Consider the following 21,413-nt stretch of genomic DNA (forward strand, 5'->3'; position numbering starts at 1 on the left):
GGGATTGGGTGGGGGTTTTTTGGCAGTCGGCAGCTGATCCCGTTCTCTCGCCCGAACTGTGACTCCCACAGCGAGCAGCAGATGAAATATTCAGCGCAGCGCAGCGTTGAGCATATTAGCCAGCAGAGCATTGAGAGAGCAGGGGGGCAGGAGAGGAGGACAGCTGGGAGGACCAGGGAGCAATGAGGAGAGGAGAGGAGAGGAGGAGAGGAACATGGAGCAATGAGGAGAGGAGAGGAGAGGAGGAGAGGAACATGGAGCAATGGGGGGAGGGAGAGGGGCCAAAGGACAAATGAGGAGACAGGGTAGGACCATGGAGGGATAAGGAGTGGAGGAGAGGGGGTAGGACCATGGAGGGATAAGGAGTGGAGGAGAGGTGGCAGAGAGGTGAAGGAAAAGGAGGAGAGCTGAGAGAGAGCAATGAGGAGAGGAGGAGAGGGATGGCTGGAGGAGAGGGATGGCTGGAGGAGGGGGATGGCTGGGTTGGCCAAGTGCACCACTACACCGCTACAATAGATGGGCCTTGTACAGGTGCAAGTCACCAGGCCCTAAGACTCCAGGCCCTCCTTCCTAAGGCAGGAAAACAGACGGATAAAAACATCACAGAGCAATGCAGTGCTTTTGTTTACTCTCACTCTACCTCCATCCACTCCTATTCTCCATCGCTCAATGCCTCTTTCCCTACCATCAACCCCTTTATCTCTCTCTCTCTCTCTCTCTCTCTCTCTGTTTGTGACACTCTCACAGAGGTGACCTTGGGAGAAACAGAGGAGCCTCCAGCCATCGTCATGGAGACAGAATCCAGCTCTAACTAGGCAGCCATAGGAGAGAGAGGGGGGGGGGTTGGGGGAGGGGTGTGTATGATGTATACAATGAGTAACAATAAGAGATGGACAAAAGGAAAGAGGGGCAGAGATACTGAGACAAGAGAGATGAAAAGAGTGAGAGAGATGAGAGAGATGAAGAGACAGAAGAATTTTGCCACATGAAAGGAAGAGAGGCAGGTTTTGGCAACGAGTAAGACCACAGCGGAGCGCCAACTCAACCAGCCAAGCACCATCAATCTCTCTCTCTCTCTCTCTCAATCTCCCTCCTTCTCTCTCCCCGTCCTCCCTCCCTCTCTATCTCTCCCTTCTTCTCTCCCTCTCTCAGTCTCTCTCTCCTGCACACTCGGTGCCAAGAGCGGCACTGGCAGCAGTAGCAGCAGACCCCAGCCGTCTAAGCCTCTCGTTAGGGACAAGCCATTTCATTCCAATCATGAATCTACAGTGGACCGTGCTGGCCTTTCAACTCACTTCAACTCATCCTTCTAACCTCCCCCCTCATACACACACTCATACACAAGCCCAAAAAGCACCAAAAACACACAGTCTCTGGGTCATTTAGGGCTCACAATCAAGAGAGGCCATTTGACTGAGTAAATAATTATGTCCCTTTTTTATCCTTTTATGCTGCAAATCAGTTGGAGTGGTCAAGTGAATTTAAAATGCAACAAATGCAAGTAAGCATCACAAAATTATTCAAATAAATGAATTATGAAACCTGTACAGTGAAGCATACCTCTGTTTCCTGAAACTGTACGAATGCAGTGAGTTGGATTCACATTACATAGCCATTCCTTACAGAGAGCTTAATGAATAAACTATGACAAATGAGATTTATACATGATGATGGCTAGAGATTTTCTGAGGAGTGAAATCACCATCCTGCTCTCATAATTGATCAGTATGGTGGAAACTGGATGCCCTGTTCTCACATATGGCAGGGATGCTTGGCCACAGGTTTTTGGGGGGATGGTATTGACCTCCCATCAGCTTGGGTTTGTATCAAAGACCCCAGGAAGCTTCCATCGTTTCGCAGGGTACTCCTAGCATCAATGCTTTCCTCAGTACTACTCATCTTCTCCCACAGAAATGCTCATTAAGATGGTTTGGTGAAAGGAACATGGCAGGATTGTGAAAGGCCCCCTTCACAGTTTCACCCCTGCTAATGGTCAGAAGAACAGGTGTTTGAAACAGAAATTAATCCAATGATTGCTACCAGTGTACTATCAAAATACATTCAGCTTGAACGTAAACTAGCAGTAATAATAATAATCTGTAGCCTAAACTAAATGTACCGTCACTGCACTGACATCTGCTGCATATATCATGCTCTGGAAAGTCATAAATTTTGTTTTGACATAATTTCAAAGACCAGCAGGTGTACTTCATGCTAACAAGGTGTAATAAACAGACCAACATCCTCATAAATTATAAACCAAACAACCTATAAACCAACCACCGATAAATCAACCAATCAATCACATCAAAACAAACACTTTAACATACAAACAATAAATTAATCCTTTCAAATTCAACTCCTGTCTGCTAACAGACCACTGTTTAGACAGACCCATCATCAGCGCTCTCAGGGTGTGTGTGTGTGTGTGTGTGTGTGTGTGTGTGTGTGTGTGTGTGTGTGTGTGTGTGTGTGTGTGTGTGTGTGTGTGTGTGGCATCTGCTGCAGGTAATTCGGCATGTTTTAAGACTGTGCACTTCACGTGAGGGTGCGAGAGGTCCTGAGGACTGCAGTTTGTTTGGCCTTTCATTAAAGCTCCCGGGGCTCCTGGAATAGAACTGACAGGGCAGATTGGTCTTTGATGATTTAATAGGGTGTGCCGGAATTAAAAGGAAAGGGGAGGGTGAGAGGCTGAGAAGAAAGAGGACATTGATACACAATTGCAGAGAGAGACAGACACACTGTTGTTGCAGGGCATTTGATGGTCTTACCCACTACCTGTATAATTTCAATGTTTTGGCAAGACAAAGTGAGTTTTTTGACATGCCAATAAAGCTGTGTTGTAATGGTTTACTTATAGCCTGGCTAGCGCCACCACTTCTCAATGAGACGTGGTCTGGGAACCAAACGTTAATTTTCTCGCATTTGAAAAAAAAAAATGCCCAGATCCAGCTTTTATTGGGTGCCAATGGATGTCTATCAAATGTGTCTGTGCATAGCTCATCATCGCCTTGCTTTCCCACCTGTTCTGTGATTGGTCCCCTATTCAGGCTTAAAATTTGCTCCATGAGTCTCCAGGCTGCCTTAGCAGCGTGAATCAAATCGCGCGCAAGGCAGCATGGGAACACCCAGGCTAGTTTACTTAAAGCAATGCAAGAAAAATGCCGTGCCAATAAAGCTCAAAAAATGAGAGTGAGGAAAACTAAAAATTAAAGATGGAGAGGACAGGGAGAGATAAGAAATAAAAAAAACAAGCGCTTGAGAAGAGGGAGAGAAAAGAGAGAGAGAGAGAGAGAGAGAGAGAGAGAGGAATGATGGAGGTTAACTAATGAAGAGCAGTTGAAACCAGCTGAGGTCTTCAGCGGACTAGCACGGTGGACTGAGGAGCTAATGTCCATTAGCCGCTGTTCCATGCTTTATTTGCGCCTTGAAACATGCACGGTACTAACAGATCACATGTATGAAAGTGTATTTTGCAGGACACAGGCTGTCAGGCAAGCTGCACACTTCTCACTCACTCACTTGGGAAGGTTGCCTTAACAAAATGTAGGAGTATTGCGCACAAACATGGGAGGAGAAGTGTTAAGAGTTACTCCTCTGCTCTCTGCTTTGCTGTGAAAAATGTTGATCCTTAAAGAGCAGTTGTAATCCAGACTGTGGTTAAATGCATCAATAAGAGGAGCTTTCAGAAACAACAGAACCAGTATTCAGAGCGCCAGTTCTGCGTCTTTGAACCAAGTTTGTGATTGACTCGGCAAGGATGAGTGATGTTTACCTGATGAAGTGAATGCTTGGTCAATTCCAAGTAATATATAGCAAGGCACAAAATGCGCTTTCTGTGGACTGACTAAGGTGCTTTATTATGTTTCAATTCATCCATCTGCCCTGAGTGAGAGCATACAAGCCTCTAGCCTGCCTTCCTGGCTGCTAGCTATCAAAATCAGAATCCAGAACTCAGGACTCTAAAAGGCCACAGAGACCCAGGCCTGAGAGTGCACACAGAGACTAATGCACTAATCACCATACACACACACCATTACCATTACACCCGGGGAGGTTAATAGTGGGTTAGTAAGTGAGTGGTGACAAGACCTGATCACACACTGTAGTTAGGTTAGGTTGTCCCCATGGTGTTCCCAACACTTTCCGTGGCACACACAGATGACATGCCCTATGGATGTCAGGCACTGAATGTCCCTGTGAATCATATGGGGAGGGGTGGGGGGGGGGTGAGTGAACCTCACCAGCATATCAACAGTCTGCCTTAATGTACAATTACCTTTTTCTCCCAGAGCTGTTACAGCTATCACTATGGAAAACCTGGATAAATCCAGGTGAATAGCTCTCGTAATGGCACTGGAGAGGGTTATAGCAGAGACTTTCTAATGTGGAGACACAGCACTCAAAAAATACTCTATAGAAATGCATGGGGCTAGTTTGTCACGCCAATATGGCCGTTGTCTACACATATCCCACCCCTTCCTCGGCAAAACGTCGACATGTGAATACATTGAGCCAATCATGTGGTGTGATGTGAATACATCGAGCCAATCATATGGTGTGATCTCGCCACTGGAGCAAGATTGGTGTTGTGAAGCCTTACGCATGCGCATTTCTGAGTGCCCAAAAAGCGTTGTCAAATGGGCGCCGAGTGGAGGGACTTGCCTAAAAGGACTTTGGTTATAGGGACAAAAGCAATGTTTTCCGAACTTAATCTACTGATGAGGGGGGTGATGCAGCACTGAGCACGTAGCCATGGTCTTCATGTAATTAAGATTCCCAGGAGCAGGACAAGAAGAGGTGGAGACAATAAAAGTGTTCAAACCCAATTAGGTTTGCAAGACAAATGACCCTCTCAGCGCACAGAGATACTGAACACAAACAATGCAGCAGCCCCGATTCAGAGGGTTTTAATTCCAATCAATTCATTTCCCATGCGATCGACGCCGACACTTGAACCCAATTTGCACACGCGAGCAGATTTCACAGTCTGATTCTGTGAAATTGATAGCCATGCTGTCATGGGATTGTTTCCACGGGGAGTTCAAAAGTAAAATCTTCTGCTGTTGTTGTTTTTTTTTTTCTGTCTTCTTTTATGTCACGTTTAACGTTCTGTCAGGATTATCTCCGCAGTGCTAACATGTGGAAAAACACCTCAGCAGAGCAGCTGAAATGGATGCTTGGGGCTACACACACATCACAGTCTCCTACCATTAGCCATGCTAGCGCATTGTTGCATTGTTATGCCCGTGAATAGGATCATCCTGCTCACACATTGTTGCCATGGAGAGAAAGACTATTTAGCATTTTTGAGCATAAACTCAGATGTAAATGTATCTAAAATTTACACTACATTTTCATAGTAAGGCATTTTACCAACCAAAGACACATCCAATGTATGCGTCATCCAAACTCATTAGAATCTCATTACGCTGGGTGGCATGTTTAAATTAGCATTTTTAATATGTAGGCTACATTCAAATGTAACATTTTCAACAAAGATTGACATATGACAAATTTAACAAATCTCTGATGGCTGATGGTCGCTGATCAGTCCCTGTGGAGCCCACTGGCATGTGGAGTATTAGAATGACAGGATGACACATAGGGTATGCAAATGAGACATTCCAGACATCAGTGAATGAACGGGTAAAGATTATGTCAATTGATTAGCCCTGGGGGGCATGTGTGCATCGAATCAGGAGCACCCCAGTCCCCACCCCCCTAATATGGCATTGTTCAGCGGTACTGAGTCCGAGTCCACCGCCAGCGCCAAAAATAAATGGGCTAATTATGTGTATTAGCTCGTTGCCCTGATCGTTTGGTGCCACTCGCTGGATGCTAAAGCAAGGTCGGTGTTCTAATTAGCAGCTGCTGGGTTGTGCGACGTGACCCTTCCACGACCTTGCGCTGGGTCAATGCCCAAACCACACTGCTGCCTGCCTGCTTGCCCACTACTACATGCAGACACATACACAATACACACACACACACACACACACACACACACACACACACACACACACACACACACACAAACATATACACACACAGCAGTCCTTGGCTATATAGAATTCATGTCGAAAAACTAAGTCTGTGAGGCAGCAACACACAGTCTGAGTGCAGTGGCAGCCAAACTGATTGTTGCAGGGCCAAAGACATGTATATGAGAGACCTGGGGTTTGTTATGCTGCTTCAGTAACAGACACCATCTCAACAAATAATAGCATGATACTCAGCCTGGCAGCTGTACATGATGTCATGAAACACCAGATACAGTAGACTATGCTTCTTTTATCACACACACACGCACACACACAAACAAATGCACAATTGAAGATACTTAGACATGGCTGCAATTTGAACAGATGCTTGTGCAAATTCAGTATTCAGATCAGATCATTGTGAGAGGGACTCATGAATGTTTATGATACTAATACTTTCCTATTGTGAGGAGGGATGACACATCACTATTTTCCATTGAATCCCTTCACATTAGGAAAAGATTACCTCCCATTCTTGTGACTGATTTCTCGGATGTTGTGCAACAAAGCGATGCTATAACCCCTGACAGACACACACCTGTGATGCTCGAGCAGTGCACATTCCACAGGCATTTCAATAAATGTGCCATCTAGATATACTGAGTTTGTTTCCCACTGTGGCATTTAAAAGACGCACTGATCATTTGTCTGGGAAATAGAGCATTCTAAGAGGAAATAAAAAAACATTCATTATCCAATGAATTTGCACTACATGATTGAAAAGTTTTATAAAGCCACAGTCCAGCAGAGTCAGCACTATAGGAAATGTGCTCCTTCTCTCCATACGGCCTCTGACTGCACAACTGAACGGGTCTTAGAATGGCAATCAGTCCTACTGAATTAATTGTTAATGATTATCCAAGCATGGTTTTCCTCAAGAATAATATATTTTTATATATATTTTATTATTCCTCTTATAGCACTGTATATAAGCGCTTTGGGCTGCACTCTGTGCGTTATAAAAGTGCTGCAAATAAATTCTTACGTACTTACTTCCGTACTTATTACTGTATAAAATAGAGAGATCATGATATAACATTTCAATTTGTTATAGCACTTGCATGGTGTGTGCGTTCGAACTGTGCTCAACATATCAATCTTGTGATTATGTTATGATACATTCTTTGTTGAATGTATCGATAAAGATGTTGCTGTGTCAATACGGCAGCAAAAAAGAGACAACAGAAAAGGTCATTTTGAGTTTTAAAGTTAAAGTTAGTAACTGGCAAATTTGAAACAATATGATAGAATTTTATTTTTCTGAATTGAAGCATTTTTAAATTTTGCAAACCTTGAGGCTTTTTCTTCGCTGTTATACAGAATTCTAAAGAGCAGCTGTAAATGTGAATTCTGTTTTGGACATGGTCATTACATTGCAATATGTATCCGATCATGGCCTCTGTATCGTGATACATATCGTGTTGTGAGGTTGCAGGCAATTCCTAACCTTAGTGTGTGTCTGTGTGTGTGTGTGTGCGTGTGCTATCATGTGTTTGGTGCTACACAAGTAATGCAATCTTTTAGCTCCTTGCTAAGCATTAGACATTAAGATTGACGATAACACAGGGGCAGACACAGCACAGCAACAATCTCATTTGCAGGAAAGGTTTGGTAATTACAGGCACACACACTGCAGATGACAGATTAGAAGGAGCACTCCACAGCTGCGGTATTAAGGTGTATCCTCTCCTGATTTCATCCTCCACTGGCTAATCGCTAATTCACAACCTGACACTCAGTGATTAAGTACAGTGCATCTGACGTTCCATATGAACCCCACAAAGGCTTTGCCATAATTCGACCCTTGAGGTACAGTAAGATCCATCAGATGGAGAGAAAAAGTTCAATTGTTTTTCCTGCGTTATTTGCCATTGCATGCCGAAGAGGTACAGTAAGCTCCATTAAAGAAAATGTATCGTATTCAGTAGTGCAGGCCAGTGTGCATGAAAACCAGTGAGAGGGGCGAGCAGCAGAACCTGATCCAACCGCCCTGGCCTGAAATGCAAACTGATTCTGAGGTGGTTAGTGTTGTGCCTGTAGCTAATTCTTCTTCAGTTGTGTGCCAGACCGACCAGCATTGCTCTTTCGTTCTTTTTTCACTCTTTTCTCTCTCTCATTCCCTTTCTTTTTCTATTCTTTCTCTCTCTCTCTCTCTCTCTCTCTCTCCTGGAGGAAGCTGCAGTGGTCCAGCTTTTGTGTGGCAGTCACCGTAACATTATTGGGGAGAGCACAGGACACTGATGGCATTGTGGAGATACAAAGGATGCTTTCTATCCACAAAGGGAGCCCCATTCCTGCTTCCTTTTGGATGGATTAGGCATCAAGGGTGGCATTTAGACATCAGTCTAAAGCTCTGTCAAACTGGGTTTTTCTACATGAATATACTCTGGAGATTATGGTTTGAGGTCAATCTGACATTGGATAAAATAACATCACCATTTTTTGGTTAAAAATGTCTCATAATTATAGTGGGATTAGGAGTCACAACTTCTCTATAGGCAATTGCAATTAGTGACAAATTGGATAATTTCCACACTAACTTGCCTTGCCATCTCTAACTACCGTAAATCAAAGAAAATGATTGGAAAAGTAAGCTTTTGAAAAACAACCAGTAGACCAATCTGAGTGGCACAATCTCAATTGAGCTGTTCGCTCAAGCTGAATTGGGTTGTGGTGACTGCGAAACTGTAGTCGGATTTGTGTTAAGGGAGATTTGCTCGATACAGCAAACCCTTGGAAGATTATAATGGAATCCTCATTAAATGTGCCCCTTTAAGAACCACATTAAAGTCCTCTTAATGCTGCCCGCTGCACAAACCAAATGACAAGTCCTCTTAAAGCTTCCCCTTTAAGAAGATCCCTGCAAGTTCCCCTGAAAGCTGTCCCTTTAAGACTCTCTCTTGTGACATGCTCCCCAGGGCTGGCTTAAAACGCAGTCCATATTTGCAGATTTTTAAAACTCATAACAGAGAAATCTGTCAGTCTGGTTTATTGCATGTGTGCTTGGCTTCTTCTATCTCAATCTGTTGCTCCAAAGGTTTGGTGTTTGGGGAACATTTGAGAAAACGATTTCTCAGATTTCTCAGTCTCTCAGATATAGATGGAGAACAATATTACAAGACAACAATAACTCTGAACAAAGGGCAAATTCATCTAAAGTCTGTTTTAAATATAGCCAAGCAGAGTCATGTACCCATTCATCACGGACTAGATAAAGCATGTCAAAACAGCTTTCCCTAGAATCTGATCTGTTCTCTAGATAACAGTCTGTCCAGTCCTTTGTCATGCCATCTCCTCCTTGCAATAGGACAAATAGCAGCTTTATGAGACAGCACAATAATCATATTTAAACCTCTATGAGTTATGATTGTCCTTCCCATGCACATGAACATGTCCTTACTATGACTAAACAAACACAAGCAATAATCAGTCAAATCAACTGGAGATATATGTGGTTTGGTTTACACAGTTGGCATAAAATACTGTTCTGATCAACAGGGAGGTCACATCTCTTAGATACAGAGAGGACATCAAGATAGTGTCTTCTCTGTTTCATTTTTTTACCCTTATGCCCAATGTGTTTTGCCGCGACTTATCCCACAGAATGAGATCATGAAAGCACAACAGTGGGCGAGCATAATGGACCCTTTCAACAAGGTAAACAAAAACAATGCTTGAACGTTCTATTTGGGCCCCAATCTACTTCCTCTGCATTAAGATAACATATGGAATGTTAAAACGGAAGCCTTGTGGGGCCAACTATGATGCTGAGAATGGAACTCTCTTGAAAGGGTCCACTATGATGCTGATAATGGAACTCTCTTGAAAGGTTCTATAGAGAAATAGTAACTTTAGCGTGGCATTAACTCCCCATCACAGCTGGATTGGAGACGGCCACCTCTTTGCTCCTCACGGGAAGACACCTGCAATTGCTTTCCATCAGCAAGGATCAATGGCAGATCTTCCTGTAAGCCCCCATGTAATTCTGCACAAGACACAAGCAGACGGGTGGCAACTGCTGTCTCGTCTCGGAAACAAAGTGAAAACAGCACAGCGTCTGCCTCAATGGCTGGTGAGAGGGTATAACCTCCAAATTGTAACCTCATTTCATGGTCAGGTCTGTGGAGAGAGGGAAAGAGAGACAGATGGGAGAGAGAGAGAGAGAGAGAGAGAGAGAGAGAGAGAGAGAGAGAGAGAGAGAGAGATGCAGTCTGAGGTGAAATATAGCCGAGTTTATTTCTGGCCATAGCTGTCTTTGTGGCAGGTACTGTATCAGGAGTTGGCCGGTTGAGGTCATTCTAGTGTGTGTGTGTGTGTGTGTGTATAGGTGTGTATGACAGACACAGAAAGAGAAAAAACACACTTACTATGTTTGTTCACTGTCCACTATGAAAATGGCCACTCCAACACCACCAGTCTATCCTATAGACTATTTATGTGTTTGTGCTTTAGTATTCCCCTCTCACCCATGAGCGTAGGTTTAGAGTGGGACGTTAGTGACTAGTCTAATAGTAAGTAGTAAGTAGTAATAGTAATTTTTGAGATGACAAAATTGTCCCCACCAATATTTTAGCGAACTCCTTTGTGCTATTTGGACTATTCCAACGGCAAGGACGACAGTAAAAGAAGTCATTTGATTGGCTGAAACCAAAGGGGGTTTATCTGACACATACAAAAGAGTCAAAGCATAGCCTATAGGCCTACTTTGTAGTGACACTGTCAGAAAAGCGAGCGAGTGTGTATGCTAAGTTATCGAGCGAGTGAGTGTGTATGCTAAATTATCAGGGATGTCTACCAATACATAACCCAAAAGAGGCCAGTGTAAAACATTGTAATATTCCCTTTGCCCTTCAGCATGCACATTTTGCCTCTTTTGCGCTTTGTAGATCAGCTATGCCGCCAAAGAAGAAAAGGAACATTCGAAGCATTTTCATTATGCAGAGTCTAAGTAGGCAAAGTAACTACAGACTGTGGCAACTGGTGACAAGGTTTTCAAATGCGGAATTTACTAAGGAAAATAGCATTAACTGTTAGGATATTACCCAGGATATTGTTACAGTTAACCTACTGTAGCTTCTGTAATCTTTCAACCAAGGTTAGGAGTCATGTTGAATAGAGGTATGCCGCACAGATAGTCGCATATAGCACAGAATAGAAGTCATCATCACTGACTGTTAATTGGGCTACCAATCTTGCAGTCGCAATAAACAATGGATCCGAGACATTTTCCTGTTCCTATATTCTGTTCATGTAGGCTAATGTATTTGTGAACGTAGCCTGCACAATGCAAAGAAATAAAAGACAAATTATAGTGCATAGACATACTTATAGAAATGAACATTGCGAGACACTTACGTATCTCCTTTTATGATCTCATTCAAGAAAGATTTTCTTTGACTTTTTTTTTGAACATTTATTTTATCTAATGATACAGCAAACATTATGAATTGAATCCACGTATCCTTGCACTATGCAAAACTATTTTCCACTAGCCTAAAACTGTGAGTTTGAAAGATAATTGCGTTCACGTTCTCCTTAAAGTGACAGGCACACAATTAAACTTGCACACCACAAATGTGATGATATTGAAGACAAGTGTAGACTAATAATTTAAATATCATTATGATGTATTCAAATGACCAAATATGTTTAGCTATTAGTAATTATGCAGATCATAAAATGCTATAAATAATTAACAATATAGCCTACAGTATATAAAGTTTATATGAATACCAAAATAAGAAATAGAAACCTATGACAGCCATCACTTTCTGTGTGTGTGTGTGTGTGTGTGTGTGTGTGTGTGGTTTGTGTGTGTGTGGTGTGTGTGTGTGTGTGTGTGGAGGGTCAATCAAATTCTATGATTCTACTCTATTCTCGTTACTTTTTCCCCTTGCATCGCGACGAACCAATCACATCGGTGTATCTGATATAGGCGGGCCGGGGGTGAGCTAAACAGATGACGACAGTGCTGCAACGAATCAGTCAGTAAACATTGGTCGTAGTGTTATCCAATTGCGTCGATGTCCGGAATCAGTCAGTAAACATTGGTCATAGTGTTATCCAATTGTGTGCAGTGAGATTTTCAAATGCATGCTTGGTGCCACCCCTCAAGTTGGTCTATTACATTAGTCATGGCCAGACCCTTAATATTTCTAGATTACCAGGATCTGGAATCTCCAGGCTAGTTGAATATAATCATTTGCAAAAAATTTTGAGGGACTGATCTAGGCCTACATTAAGTCAATGTAGAACTGTGACCCAGAGCTCCATTAATTAACAGGGAACCAGTCTACTTTCAAAACAACATAAAACTACTGTGATATTGTAATGCATTTATAAAAAATAACACAGGAAACACACAGACAAGTAAACATCCTCTTACCTACTTAAATTTGTATTTCCAAAGAAAAACAGATTTGTCGTAGCTATACAAACTGACTGTAGCTTCCATGCACTGCTTGACATTTGTGGTGGAGATATAAGAGTCTCATATCCTCACAAGGATTCACAAAATCTGCCTGAACTGGATTTGAAGATCCTTGTATGGAGCAAATGCTTCAGCAACTCTGACAGAAAGTGACAGGGAGGTGACTGTGGTGATTGATGAATAAGCAGAGGTAGCGCTTGGGTGAAACATTGATGAGTTTTACGGCACCTCAGTGACCAGATATTATTGGGGGGAGCCATGCTTCCATTAGGAGATGATGAAAGAGGCTCACCATCCTTCACAGAAAAGACCAACAATGCTTCGCAGCAGGAATTCTGCGAACTCAAACTTCTTTTTTGCGATTTTGATAATATTTCTCATGTTGTTAACCCCCGCCCCACTCCACCTTGCCCCGGTCATCATTTCTAGGCGAGAAAGGTCTTGATAAAGAACAGCTTATGGATTTTCCTTGAGTCACAATCATAACTGCAACAGCGTTTAGTATTCACAGCAGCCATCGGATCCAAAGATTTTCCATTCGACAAATCAAAGGTCACATTCTGTAAATAGTCAGTAACATTAATTCTTTCCACTTTACACCAACTGCCAGGTGACTCAACATCCAGTGTCCTACAGTGAATATACTGTATGGAGTCTGGTAGTAAGTTGAATTTCACATTCATTTAAACACTTGAGTATAGGTTTTGGGGGTTCCTACTCTAGTTAAAAGCAACACCATGCAACAATTTGGGACTTATTAAAGTGTTTTTAGAGAAGTGTTTTAGTAGTTTTGGTATCATCTTCTAAATTGAATTTCACATTCATTTAAACACTTGAGTATAGGTTTTTGGGGGTTCCTACTCTAGTTAAAAGCAACACCATGCAACAATTTGGGAGTTATAGAAGTGTTTTTAGAGAAGTGTTTTAGTAGTTTTGGTATCATCTTCTAAATTGAATTTCACATTCATTTAAACACTTGAGGATAGGTTTTAGGGGTTCCTACTCTAGTTAAAAGCAACACCATGCAACAATTTGGGACTTATAGAAGTGTTTTTAGAGAAGTGTTTTAGTAGTTTTGGTATCATCTTCTAAATTGAATTTCACATTCATTTAAACACTTGAGTATAGGTTTTGGGGGTTCCTATGTGGTATAAAATTATCACTAATGTCTGTAAACATCATGATGAGACAAAGAGTGTTTAAACGGTAAAACATGTATTTATATAACCTCAATGAAAATCAAGTAATACCCAGACATCATTCTTATATAATAACCTTTAATAACTTTTTAAATAACAAGTTTTACTATTTCTAATAACATAACGAAGCCATCCTACCAGAATGTGCACTCTGTATCCCGATGTCTCTATTTGCTGCCCTGTGCCTCATTTTGTTGCACTGTGTCTCATGCTGCATTAGCCTAGGCCTTTTGAAGAAACCAAAATCGGCCTTGAAGCTGCAAAATAACGCGTACACAGGGCGAGCTCTACTCATAACAACCAGTAGGAGAGTGCAGGGGGGGTGAACGATATTTAACCCATGCACAATGTATGACCTGTGATCACTCTATTCTGTACACCCCTGAAAATGTCCTACCATTGGTAGCAATATTGCTGACTTGCGAAGATAAGAGCGAACAACGATCCTTTCATAACGCCATCTGTGGGTTCAGGGTAGTGTTGTGTCAGCATTGTGGAGGGGTATAAGTAGGAGAGTTCTACCTTTGTTCGGGAGTGCCTTCTCGAGATACACTCACGGTTTATTGCTGTTGGTATTGCTGCTAGCATCAATAAAACCATTTTTGCATCAAATTCTGCCTGCTTGAAAGCTCTTTTTTGCATTAGCATAAGTTTTATTGGTGATTTTTCTTGAAGTCGTGAGCTCAATTTTCTACTTATCTACTGGCCGATTTGATGACCTTCCACCACAACACCTTCTCTAGTTAAAAGCAACACCATGCAACAATTTGGGACTTATCGAAGTTTTTTTAGAGAAGTGTTTTAGTAGTTTTGGTATCATCTTCAAATTAAATTTCCTGACGTGGTCATGTGAAGGACAGATAAACACACATGCAGTTCCTGCTTTAAAGGAGAAATCCAGCATGGATTTTACATGGATCTTGATCTCTAGACGTCGCCGAGTACTGTCAATAGGAAAAATAACGACCAAAATCAGTGCTACCGAACTGGAGTAGCTGCAGCTAATGGCCTGTACTCCCATTGAGCTACAATGCTAGGTCTGGGGGCATCATCTAAACGTGCCTTTTTTTGCCTCAACTGACTCAAAATGACAGTAAAAGGTCTGCACAATATGAACAAAGTAATTACCTTACGTGACAAAATGATGCATTTTCTACTAGCTGTGAAGAAACCATTTGAATTGAAAGTTTGTACTGTCACATATCTGTTTTCATCAGTCACTTCCAGGAAAGCCCAAGAAAGTTTGTTGTCGAGCTAATGCCGGTTTGCAATGGAAACTTTAAGTTTATTTCCCCTCAAAAATAGGTAATTGAGTACTGTAATGGTTAAGACCACATAATGACTATGTAACTACATGGAAATGTTCCAAATGATGCCTAAGCTTGCACATTACTGAATGCTAGCTCGCGCTGACGTATCATTGGAATTCAGTTGTTGCAGGAAAAGGCAAGCAGAATAGTGTGCCGATGTGACACAAACTTTGAATTTAGACGGTTTCATCACAGCTAATGTGTAGAAAATGCATCGTTTTGCCATGTAAGGACTATGTTCATATTGTACAGACCTTTTAATGACATTTTGAGTCTGTTAAGAGGCAAAAAAGGCACTTTAGATGACGTCCCCAGACCTTGCACGGTAGCTCAATGGGAGTACAGGCCATTAGCTGCAGCTACTCCAGTTCGGTAGCACCGATTTTGGTCGCTATTATTTCTATCGACTTTACTCGGCGACGTCTAGCGATCAAGATCCACATCAAGGGGACCATGGGGGACTATACTCCAAGCTGGACCCACACCACACACCACACACCACACATGGACCTCTAGTCTTCTTGGAGTTCTTCCCAGTTGGTTCCCTTGGAGCGTGGTGACCATTTTTTTTCCCCACCAAACAAAATGGGGGAATACAAAGATGTCCATACAGAGCACAGAGGGTTCACACCTGGTGAGGAAATGTATGTCACTCTAACAGAACCCTGCGTCATCGCAGGCATGCAAAGTAGAACACTGGCCTCACTCCTGCCCTGTACCCTTCTCCTGTTCTGTTTGTCTTTCATCTGGCTCCCTCACATCTAGGCCTCATTTCCCTGACTCCCTCTCTTCCTCCAGTCTCTCTCTCTCTCTCTCTCACACACACACATACACAGAGTCCTTAAATGATAGCTGTAGCACTGACAATTAGGTTAGGCCACAGACTAGGGACTATTTTAAGCAGCTGCACTCCTTGAATGATGATACGAATAAAAAAAACTCTCCCTGCTGCAGAGAAAGGGATCAAAGAGTGAAGTAAGTGCTATTATTGTACGCATAAAAAACGTGAAGGAGGTCTTTGAGAGGATGCTCTTAGATGAAAATTGAGCTTGTGAAGAACACAACAACCTTTACATGAGGGTCTGAAAAAAGTAGCCGATCAGTATGTATGCCGGGTAAAAGACCAATGACTGTTGAATGTCACTTTTATTTTTTACACTTTTATTTATCAGATTTTCAGAAGTAGGCACTTTTGCATTTACAATATCTGAGTAGAACCACACATAGGACTATTTACTTTACTTAATGGGATTTAGTTATCATCTATATGCAAACATAAGTACCCTTTAAGATGTCACATTAACCCAACTGAGTGAAACCTAAATCTTAACACAGAATATATTTGTGTTCTATTGTTCTGTAGTCTACTACTGTTAAGGAGTGCTTGCGGATTTTAAATATAATTTCAGTCTTGCATAATAATGAGGTTTTAAATTCAATAATGAGGTTTTAAATTCAATTATGAGGTTTTAAATTCAATTATGAGGTTTTAAATTCAATTGTTTTCACCTTCATTTCCTTTTAGCTTCCTAGTAACTGTATTCTACTGCATTATTGTTTTGCTTTATTGTAAATATGTGCTGTTAACTTGTACACAAACAAGAACATCATGTACCACTTATTAGCATAAAAGCATTTACATTAATGAAAATAACAAGTATGGCAAAACCTGTGTAACACGTCAACATGACTTTAAAACCAATTGCTTAATCAAACTGTGAAAATATTTCAGTAATCTTTGCTTTTGAAGTGGGGAGGACATCAAATGTCAGGTAATTGCTTGAGTATTTTCTGGGAATAATTAATTGCTTGAGTATTTCATACACTCGAAGCACTGGAAGCAGACTTAGAGGCATGCAAATGGAGCATAGATTGAATGCTTGTTCTTATGCTGATTATCTTTTCATTATCATACAGATCAATTCAGATAACACTGTGTTCTTTTTCAAACTTTTCAAGATGGCATACAATTACAAAGCATATCTCATTACACCACGATAAACAGATTTTTGTTTTTTTACCTGGAAAAACACCCTTGAGGATGTTCCTGTTCCTTTTGATACTTTATTTTGATTATTTCTGAAGCGGAAGATGAGGAGATGAGATAAAGATGAGACAGTCTGGAATAATAATCATGCCTTTGCTGCCCCCCCCACACACACACTACTAACATGCTTTATAAATGTGCAGGTGAAAGAACACAGTGATGCAAAATAAATAGGTGCACTGAACTGTAAAACACAGAAAGGTCTCAAAAAAGGTCCACCAAAATGTCTATAGCCATGTTTCCATTATATAGAGTCTTTTATGACATTCAAAAGCTATGGAATCTGTTTTTTTTAAATGCTAGTGAGCCCATCATATTTCCAACATATTGACACATTCCTGCTAGGGGTATATGTGTCAGGGCTCGAAGACACATGCTGTACGCCTCCCTTTAACACATAAACCATGGAAGCCACATACTCTTCATTCACAACTGTTCTTCCAGTGGCTCACCAGCCCCCGACCAGAGACCCAGAAAAATCGATGAGCATTATCATGTCTGTGTGATGCATACAAACCTCCCCACACCCCCCGTCCCTTCCAGGCAAACAGAGCCATCAATCCCCCCAGTGTTATCCGCACTAAGTGGGACCCTGGACACAATGTGGTCCTCCCTCATTGTAATCAATGGGATTGCTATGGTGGACGGCCCACATGCATGCGAGCTCCCTGTGTCCGACTGGATGCTGGCCACGGCTGCACTGCTCCGTCTCTCACTATTCGAGAGGGCCGTCTAAATGGTCAAAAGGATTAAGAGGAATTGGTGTGAATGATGAAATGTGTACAAAGCACAAATAGGGAGGCTGGTTCTCAAGGCTTGACCACCAGCTTTTGCAGTGAAACGACTTCCTGAGTTTGCAAGCATTTTTTTTCTTCTTGCATTCTAGCATTTTTTCTTCTTTTCTTTCATATCACCACCAGGCTGGTCACTCTGCATATAACACAACAAATCCCACATTAGCACCACACAGAGCCTCTGAGGGAAAAGAATGGGAGATAGCCTGAGTGCTCTTTCACACACACACACACACACACACACACACACACACATACACACACACCCATCCACCCAGATTATGGCCCATTGTATCACCTCCATGTGGACCATTTGGTTGTTATAGTTGTTGTATAAATAATACTCCCTGGCCAGACATGATTCTTTTCTCCCCCACTCCACTTCATAATCTCAGTAATAGAATTACGTTGTTGTATATAGGACAGATCAGGCAGACACCGGTCAGTGCCAGTGTCTGTGCTATGCTGAACTGGGAAACAGACCAGGGCCTGTTGCCCAGGACTGGCATGGACCAGGCCCATGCCCTCTGCTCTCCTCAGTCCAGCTGGTTATGCACAACCATTCATAAAGCACTTGCTATTGCTATTATGATTTTTAGAATGATTTCTTAAGCAGCACGACATGCAGTGAAACTGCTCCACCTCATGCCTGTGAGTGAGTGAGTCTGAGTGAGTGAGTGAGTGTGAGTGAGTGTGAGTGAGTGAGTGAGTGAGTGAGTGAGTGTGAGTGAGTGATTGAGTGAGTGAGTGTGTGAGTGAGTGTGAATGAGTGAGTTTGAGTGAGTGAGTAAGTGAGTGAGTGAGTGAGTGAGTGTGTGTGAGAGTGAGTGAGTGTGTGTGTGTGAGTGAGTGAGTGAGTGAGTGAGTGAGGAGGTGTGTGTGAGTGTGAGTGAGTGAGTGAGTGAGTGAGTGTGAGTGAGTGAGTGAGTGAGTGAGTGAGTGTGTGTGAGTTTGAGTGAGTGTGAGTGAGTGAGTGAGTTTGAGTGAGTGTGAGTGTGAGTGAGTGAGTGAGTGAGTGAGTTTGAGTGAGTGAGTGAGTGAGTGAGTGAGTAAGTGAGTGAGTGAGAGTGAGTGAGTCAGTTTGAGTGAGTGAGTTTGAGTGAGTGAGTGTGAGTGAGTGAGAGTGAGTGAGTCAGTTTGTGTGAGTGAGTGAGTGTGAGTGAGTGTGAGTGAGTGAGTGAGTGTGAGTGAGTGTGTTTTGTTTGGTTAAAGGCTTGGGGTGGGGAAAGAGGGTGAAAAAAGGAGCATCTCTCTCATGTACGAAAGGACTGAGCTGCAGTGGACTGACTGATAATTACTGCACCTGTGATGAGCCATTTTTTCTCTCTCTCTCTCTCTGTGTTTGTGTGTGTGTGTGTGTGTGTGTGTGTGTGTGTGTGTGTGCATTCCTGTCACACGCAACACATGAAAAACAGAAAACAAAAACAAAACAGATTAAACGGCACAGAAGCGCGGCTGTCACCGTAACCACCTGGGACCTGGGACCACTGATGCCAGCCAAAGCAGAAGCGGACCGGGGCAGGGCAGGGGCAGAGTGAGTGGGCACAAGGCTGGCATGTACCACTGCCGTTCAGTCGCCTGAGACACAACAGGGCACAGCAGCAGTCACACAGGCAAGCGCACAGAGGAGCGTCCAGTCTGGAGCGGCCCAGACATCTTTACAACCAGTCGGCTGCTGGACTGACATTTTTACAACCACAACACACACACACACACACACACACACAGCGGCCACAACACACACACACACACACACAGACACACACACACACTGCTGGACTGAACACACTTTCACATTCACAGACACACACACACAAAGACACACACACACACAACACACACACACACACACAGTCTCTCTCTCTCTCTCTCTCTCTCTCTCACTGTATGCATTTCTGATGGAGCTAAGAAGAAAGACAAAGGGAACAATAAGGCACTATTGTACCTCTGCCATGTCTGCCTTGTCATGCTTTCAGCTGCAACACCTGTTCCTGCCAGCCACCTCACAGCCAAAAGCAGCAGCAGGAACTTAGAAAAAAAAACAATGAATCAAGGCACAAGAAAGTCAGCAGCAGTTAAGACTGTTTTACCTGAAAGCGTTAAGCAGGGAACAGGTGTAAATGAATGCGTCTAATTCTGCCTTTTCCTTTAATTACGCCTCTCTGTGCGTGCTGTGTTCATTTGATTTATCTGGGAAATAAAAATGCTCTTATTGAGTAGAAGCCCGTCCCATTGTGTCATGAGGTGTGTTACGATATCCAAGTATTCAGTCACAAGGGCAAGAGTTTGAATATGCAGTTGTAGGATCTTTGCCAAACCTGTGGTGGCTAACGCAACACTAGGGACATTGTGCACATTGTAAAAACAACAACAACAACAAGCTAAGATTATTCTATGCACTATAGAAAAGATTTATACAGAGAAGAACTACACTTAGCCTTATATCTGGTCACTGCTGGTTTAGTGGGTCAATCCACATGCACGTGGGGTGGGGGCAGTGGATGGGAATATAATCTCCCTTCTGACCGTCTGCATTAGAGACAGAATAAATGCTCAGGAAAAAAAGGCCAATTTAAGAATCTGTCCCCGGTCTCAAGCTAATTGGCCTGCTTTGATTGCCTACCGCACTGATAAGTGAGTTAAAGTCATACAACTTTAATGGGCTGGTTTTAATATGGCCCCTGAGGTGTGCCAAGCTGTCCTTTGGATCTGGCTCACTCTTTCACACACACACACACACACACACACACACACACTCAAGGCGCACTCTGAGTGAGACCTTCCAGGCCTTTGTTTCAGTGTTTCAATGGCACAAGTGTCTTCATGAAATCATAGAGAGCAGTAAAGACATGACTTACAGTCTACGGCACATAAAACAGACTAGTGGTGAAGGAGAGCTGTGGAATAACCAACTGGTGCAAAGGGGCAATGGAGCTGTGCAGCAATGAATAGCAGGACTGAGGCTGATTTGTGTAAATGAAGAGTTCAGATGCAAAACCCTCTAAATCCATCTGACCACTTTTCTTTTAAATGAGCATTTAAATTCAGGCTCCCATAGGTTTTTGCCTATAAATCGATATTTTAGACCAGGAAGAGAGTGGTATTTAGTGGGTTTAGAAGTTAAATTATTTGATTAGCGTATACTATGTGTGGAGAGCATCCCCTCACCATCTTTATCTCATTTTTGACATAGGTGGCATTTAGAGGCTTTTGCATCTGAACCCTTCAAATGTACTGTGTATAAATGTATGGTGTATATTTCTCTCTCTCTCTCTCTCTCTCTCTCTCTGCTTCAGCTTCAGATTGCTAGTGAAAGGTCAACTCAAAATGACATGGAAAAAATGCATGGTCATAGCATCTGTGCAAGGTTCTTACTTGTTGTAGGTCAAGGGTGGTAAGACAAGACAAGGACACACAGGAAAAGATAAGAGGCAACAAAAGTGAAATGTCCATATGGCTTATTAGTTATACATTCAGCAGGCTTCAGATTTGCACCCCTGTGAGATGTTGACAACAGACATACAAAAGGTCCACAAACTGTCTAGCGGTGTATTTTATTTCTCTACCTGATGGTTTTGAAATAGGGAGG

General features: G+C 42.5%; 1 protein-coding gene across 1 annotated transcript in view; it reads right to left on the bottom strand.

Moving 5' to 3' along the window:
- dlgap4b (discs, large (Drosophila) homolog-associated protein 4b) overlaps positions 1 to 21,413 on the bottom strand; it is a 146,479-nt gene that overhangs the window by 114,397 nt on the left and 10,669 nt on the right.

Source organism: Alosa alosa, chromosome 10, assembly GCF_017589495.1.
Source record: "Alosa alosa isolate M-15738 ecotype Scorff River chromosome 10, AALO_Geno_1.1, whole genome shotgun sequence".
NCBI classification, from domain to species: domain Eukaryota; kingdom Metazoa; phylum Chordata; class Actinopteri; order Clupeiformes; family Clupeidae; genus Alosa; species Alosa alosa.